We start from the raw sequence: 6,956 nt of genomic DNA, 5'->3' as shown, positions 1-6,956 counted from the left end.
AAACGGCTCTTTCTGTAAATTCATGGCCACAGCTTTTTAGATCATACTTCCAAGTGTATTATTACATTATGATACAAATAAAACCCAAACGCTATTTCCTTTTTAGTAGTATCGTATTTTCTCTTGCTGTTGACAATGCAGATCACTTTTAAACTGGTCTCTTGAGAGTAGAAATAAAAAACGTGTATAGTTTGGCCCGAACATCATTCCTGTTGTCTGTCAGTCTGCGCTCGCTTGCCTCCCCCCCCCCCCCCCCCCCCACACTTTGTCTATTTTTGCATAATTGTTTGCTTGTTCTCTTCATTATCTCTCCATCTGGAATTCAGCTCCCTGCAGTGATAAACAGGAGGCCCCTCTCAGTCTATTTCTCCTTCCTTCTCTCTCTGCAGCTCCATGTACCTAGATGAGATGTAATTGTGATTAACAGCGCCATGACAGGAGGACACGAGACTTTTGTCATGTCGGAAAAACAAACAAACAAAAACAACGAGATAAAGTGATGGAAATATGTACAACATCTTATCACAGATGCTAATTGTTTCCGTGTGGGAGGGGAGCGTGCCCGTGGATATAAGCGGTGCACGTGAGGGAGGGAGGGAAAGAGGAACTTGAGAATATCCTCCCTGTGCGTTTGGCCTGCGCCTGACTTCAGAGCTAAGCCCTCTCTCAAGAGAAGGTCAACACCAGGTTCAACTTTTCACCTCGGCCGGTCTGAGGGAACACACTAAATACCGAGGATTCCAACACAGTGCGCGGCAATATGGCCTTCGCTGCAGTTCTGAACACACCGGCACAGCGCATATCAAAACCACAAAAACTCTATAATGCATTTTCAATTTAAAACAAATACCACAACAAATGATCTTGCAACAGGGTTAGACTAAATGAAAAATAAACATATAGATGCATGTGCTGGAGAAACAAAAGTATAGCTCAGGACGGTTTTTGTTGTTATTTTGTGACTCTTATTTAATTGTATTTTCTTGTAAAGCGTCTTTGAGCACTGGGAAAAGCACTATATAAATATGATATATTATTATTAATATGAACAGTATAAATCTGCTTAAATATTGAACTGCAAATACGCAGCTATGTTTTATTTCCCAAATTGGGATCAATAAAGCACTATCTTATCTTATTTACATTATAATCATGCAAGTTGCTTTTTAAAACTTAGATCACTTGCAAACTAAATTAAATGAACACCAATGAACTTGCAAAGTCAGCAGAACCTCAAAGGCAACACCATGCTCTCCTGTACTGAAGGGCCCAGTGGGCTGACTACAGCGGCGGGGAGTCGGTGAACCTTGTTTAACTTTTGGGCATCATGTCTCGTGGTGCAATGTATATGAGAGTGTGTGTGAGAATGTTTTAATATGTGTGTGTGTGGGTAAGGCGATGTCAGCGTCGGTCAGGTGTAACGGTACAGACAGACAGGCAGGCGGCCGGCTGGCGTCAGCGGCCACACGCCTGTCACGACACACCACACGCCGAGGAGCCGCATACCGCTGCACCCACACTGCGTACACACAATGAGCGCTCAGTCCCCGCATCATGCACCAGCGGCAGCAGCAATGTGAAATATTCACACAGGGACAAAAGGTAGAGAGCAGGGCGAGGGGGGGGGGGAACCTGGGAGGTGAAGACAGAGGAAACGGTTCAAGAAAGTGGAAGAAGTCACATGAAATATTAACTTGTGACAAAGTTGAGCACGCAGACAGGTCTCACTGCACTGATGTTTGAAGGAAGGCATTTTTGCATGTTAAAGTTTTGCAAACTACAAGAAAAAAAAGTTATCTGGATCATTTTGAGAATAATTAAAACAACCATTTGTTAAAATGTTGTTTGTAAAGGAAGATAAACAGCAATCATTGTTTTAAAACTACTTTAACTTTCTATTAAATCCATTGCAATATGTATTAATCATTATTAGACGTGGAAAAATTAGTTAGTCGATTGACATTTAATCATTACCATTTTCAATAATCAAGTTATCGTTTCAATCTTATGTTTGGGAGTATGTATAAGAAATATTATACAATTTTTAAATGTTCCTGTTCTTTTTTGCAATATTTAACATCTTTGGTTTTTGTCTGTTTGACAAAAATAATCGATTTGGGCCCAGGAAACTTGTTTTATGGACGATAAAACAACACATAATATAATAAAAATAACTAAATATGAATTCTTATTGAAAGTATTAATCTTTATATGCAGCACTAACACACACAAACTTGATGTCAATCTCCGCCTCAAAATATTCCAGAATTTTCCACGTGAAACTAATTATCTTTAAAATGTTGGAACACTTTCACTACAAATAACTTTATAAGAGCTAAAAAACGAAGTATTATTCCTCAGTAGTCAGACTGTGGGACCTGAGCTGAGAGACTACAGATGTACTACAGCTCTCTCCCGCCCTCTGGTGGAGAAGCAGCAGACCTACACTAACGCTCTGCTCTTCTGTATGACCTCATTAGTGAACTCTACGGCCCGTCCACACACAGGCAGGAAAAAAATCTTTCAAAGCTTCGCCCATTCACTTGAATGGGGTGACGTAGAAGATTTTTAATCTTCGCCGAACTGCATTGTGGGGAGCAGAGCATGGCTTTGCAAGCATCGTGAGCATCAAAAGTTGAGCAATGTTCAACTTTTGATGCTCCCAATGCTTGCGAAGCTGGCATCAGCCAATCCAATCCGTTTATGCAAATCCCGCCAGTGCAAGCGCTAGCCAATCAAACCGCGTGCAAACTGGGAGAGCCAGACCGCAGTTCATTTCCTCATATTCCAAACGAGAAATTACGGTAGCAAATCACCCGGTTCTTTACGACCAAAACTATTTACCGGGATAAAAACCGGAAGGGAGGAGGCAGAGACAGTGGGTGAAACTGGTAGGTTTTCGCCTGTTTGGGGAGTTTATATCCAGTTTACTTCGTATTAACATTGCTATTGCTTTGTATGTCGGGGGCGGGAGATTCATGTGATTGGTTGTTGGTCGCAAAAAATCGCCAACCTTCAGACACGCCCAGCATCAAGATTTGTTTCATGCCTGTGTGTGGACGGGCCGTTAGTCTGACCTTATGTTTCGAACCTTGCAGGGATCTGGGGGATGAACAGCAAAGATATTAATGTCAGCCATGTGTGAAGAGGTCGCTATAGCATTTTCTGCAACCAGGGCCGAATGGAGTACAGTGGGGCCCTCTCAAGCTATCGCCGACACCCTGAGCCCCGCACATCTGGTGTTAATCAGGAAAGCTTACACAAACACACACATACAAAGAGACAGACACACACAAGCAAACACTTCTGCAAAGATCCCCTTAAGAAAATCCCTCTCAACTCCTGAACTTCCGACATGACTGGGGTCAACACACTTGCCCTGGATATTTAGTACACACACCAGAGCCATGTAATAAGAGCTGTTGAGTTGTTACAGTACAGTGTTCACACACACACACACACACACACACACACACACACACACACACACACACACACACACACACACACACACACACACACACACACACACACACACACACACACACACACACACACACACACACACACACACACACACACACACACACACACACACACACACACACACACACACACACACACACACACTACATTTTAGAATCGGCATTGGAAGGTGTTCCAAAAATGCAAAAGATGTCAATCCAAATGAGGGATATTATAAAGAGACAACATAAAGAGAAAATGTGTGTCCTTAGCTAGTGATAAAATAAAGACATGACCAACGTTCTTAGCTAGTGATAAAATAAAGACATGACCAACTACACAGCATTGGAAGAATTATTACATCACAGAATAAAGGACCTGATAGCTTACTTTGTGCTAAATTACGTAAGATTTTAACAAAGCTATATACAATGACAAAAACACCACTGTATGTCATTCATTCAATTCTTCAATTAAAAATGAGAAAAATAAACTAAAAATGTGATTAGTAAAAGGTATTTTAAACTTTAATTAATGAACTTGCATTTACATTCTAAAAAGTGAATCCTTTGGTGGTTGTTATCTTTTAGACTAGCTTATAATATATCTAGGCTCAAGTTAAAGTTGTAGGAATATAAGGGAATTACCTATTGTCCTCATTCTTCGTACTTAAAGATGATAACAGCTTTATTTTCCACACTGAACAGGTAAAACAAAGCGAACAAGGAGAATCAGGAAATCCCTTTTCACCAAAGACATTTCGACAAATCACACTATGAAAATCACAAGTGTGAATATGGACCACAATGACAGATGTTATATATAAGTGCTGTGAAAAGGGGGAAATAGTATTTGGTTTAATTTTAGAATAATTATGTTTCAATCTTAAAAATGTGTAGAGCAAAAATGTAAAGGAACATTAATAAACGTGATTCAACGAATCGTGTGTAAACGTACTGCGGGTGATATGACTACAGTATATGAATGATGTGTACTGCTGTCTGCTGTAAACTATAGGCTTGCTTACCATGGGTCTTTATGTGTGGCTTAGTGAGTGTGAAAATGACAAACCTCCGTCCACACGTTTATTCGACACCCGTTTCTGGTCTTCTCTCTTCAGGTAAGGAGCAACCAAGAAACAGTCTCCTGGCCCATGAAGAAGATTCTACAGGGAGACATATACAAACATGTTTGAGTATAAGAGATACTTAATAACACCCCCAATTACAGTGAGTCAGAAACACTCATGGCTAGCTAAAATATTTTAAACTTCATCCCTATGACGTTGTGTTAGCTAAACACATTAGCTAGCTTGTGTGAAGTAAAGGTTAGCTAGCTTGGGGTAGATTTGCGTGACTTTAGCGGCACAGTGTTGTGGTAATTATGCCAAATTAATCGGTTAGTATCTTTCTAGTCTTTTCGTTTGTAAAAGTGAAAAAAACGGATGAAAAATATATAAACTAAAGCTAAAATCTCACCTTTGTGTGGCTTGTCAAACACTGTTTTCGAATGCGTCGTCTTCTTTACCTCCCGTTGCCAGCGCAACAAGAAACCGTAATGAGCTCACTGCTGCCCCTTGTGGCCATACAACTAAACACAAGGCTCTATCTGCGCATGCGCTTTAATGACATTAGCCAAATGGGAAAGGCCAGGCTTGCATGGCAAAAACAATCCAAATAAATAAAATGCCACTGTATAAATCCTCTGACAAACAGGGTTTAATGAAGCAGTACTGACTTAAAATATAAAATTGTACTAGGTATAGAAAATTATAGGACATCTCCACTTTGAATATAGTATGTCATATCTTATTTTACTTTAGCCTACTGTTTCTTGTATATCTATATCCTACTCTGTACAAATATTATGTTTATTTTTTATTTGTTACAATAGTTTTTTTAATAGTTTTTATAATCGTATTATTTTTTGCTCATTTAGAACAATACCAGATTCTTCTTTTGGTATCTGCTCCATTTACACCAAAGCAAATTCCTCGTATGTGAAAATCTACTTGTTTATAAACCCTGATTCTGAAAAGCTACAACAATCAAAAACAAACTGGTGTACATGTACATTTATTGTCATCACATACAAAGAATATAGGCCCAACATTTTTTTTGTTTAAAGACTAAAAATTCCCTGTAACATCTAAAAAAATATATACCAACTTGTGGCTGGAAAACAGCTGTGTTGGTTTTACCTTTGAATCTTAGAGATGATAAAATAAGTGTTTTCAGTGTGGACAATTTCAATAACAATATCAAGAAGTACATCCATAGGATAAGATTCTTTGATAATTTCTCTATGATGGTGCAAAGTTGGCATAAAGCCCAGATATGGCAAAAATGAGAGTTGAAAAATACAAAATGTGGTTGTGTTTTTTAACGTACCGGTGTACAGGTTTCAACTTTTTTGAAGCGAAATCCAGTTGTGTATAGTTGTGTCCAGGGTCTTAACGCTTATTTGGATACCCTTTGATACCCACATGTGCATGCCATAAGGTACATTCAGTTTAAAGGCAATGGTATGGTTTGTATGTGAAGTATGCAGACGTATAATTCTATGACAGCCGGAAATTGGAAAGCAACATAATATACCTGACAGCAGTAAATATATCACGAATATAGTTGCACCAGAGTGCACAAATCGTCATTCACATTGTCATTTTTGGGAAGTAATGTCCATTATGAGATCAGGAATCATAATTGTTATTTTGTATCGCCATCAAATAATAAGACTGTAAGGATCCTGGGATTTATGATGTTTGTTTCAGAATGTGTGCAATGTTGAAATGAACACTCAATGTGGCTCACTATAACCTGCAATCTCACAAAAATCAGCCTTGAAAAAGCCCTGACACAACGTAGTCGGAGGCTTTCTCCATCAATAAGGCCAGCTCCATCATTGTTAGCAAACCAGCAGGGAATACTTTTCCCATTCTTCACATCCCTGCTGAAGTCCTTCTGCCAGTGTCTGTGAATTTGAATTAAAAAAAGCTGTGATGAAATACTCCTTGAACTTGTATGCATTATGTGTTTGTGTGTTTAAACCATATTACATATTACCTGGTTACGTTGAGTATTTGTCCCTTCACATACATGGTGGCATCTATTTTTTTCCTTGTTCTTATGTGGATGCAGGTCTGTCAACTCAAACCCAACGCCATGGTAGAACTGACCCTGGAGGAAAGATTATTTGTATAAAATAAGGAATCAGGAAACATAAAAAAAAGCTGCACAGTGATTGTATAATTAAAGGGAAACTAGATATTTACCTAGCAAACCATGAACCGAATCAGACAAGTGGTGGCTGTCCAGGTTGTAGAAACCCAGGTAGTCCTGTTGGTCGTGGCGATCCTTCCAAACCTTTGTGTGTCTAATGACCCTCAAATCTAACCGAGTGCTTCAGCGTCACTTTTCAGGCTGCAGTTCTTAGTCAACCTGAGGTCCATACTGGAGGAGAGACAAAGGTAGTTAGGTGTATTTGTGATT

General features: G+C 39.3%; 2 long non-coding RNA genes across 3 annotated transcripts; both read right to left on the bottom strand.

Moving 5' to 3' along the window:
• Positions 1–270: 270 nt before the first annotated feature.
• Positions 271–5,009, bottom strand: LOC307042120. Of its 2 annotated transcripts, none has more exons than XR_013809005.1 (3): positions 4,944–5,009; positions 4,113–4,630; positions 271–399 (listed from the first exon to the last, which is right to left on the bottom strand). It is a non-coding gene; the product is annotated as an uncharacterized lncRNA (long non-coding RNA). The 2 variants fall into 2 exon arrangements; XR_013809006.1 differs by lacking the exon at positions 271–399 and adding an exon at positions 3,038–3,419.
• Positions 5,010–5,524: 515 nt separating this feature from the next.
• On the bottom strand, positions 5,525–6,649 carry LOC307042010. The gene is made up of 2 exons (XR_013808968.1): positions 6,531–6,649; positions 5,525–6,438 (listed from the first exon to the last, which is right to left on the bottom strand). It is a non-coding gene; the product is annotated as an uncharacterized lncRNA (long non-coding RNA).
• Positions 6,650–6,956: the final 307 nt, after the last annotated feature.

This window comes from Notothenia rossii (assembly GCF_949606895.1).
Source record: "Notothenia rossii genome assembly, chromosome: 5".
In the NCBI taxonomy this organism is placed as follows: Eukaryota; Metazoa; Chordata; class Actinopteri; order Perciformes; family Nototheniidae; genus Notothenia; species Notothenia rossii.
Note: the sequence above shows the minus strand (reverse complement) of the source record. Positions and strands in the feature narration are given on the sequence as shown.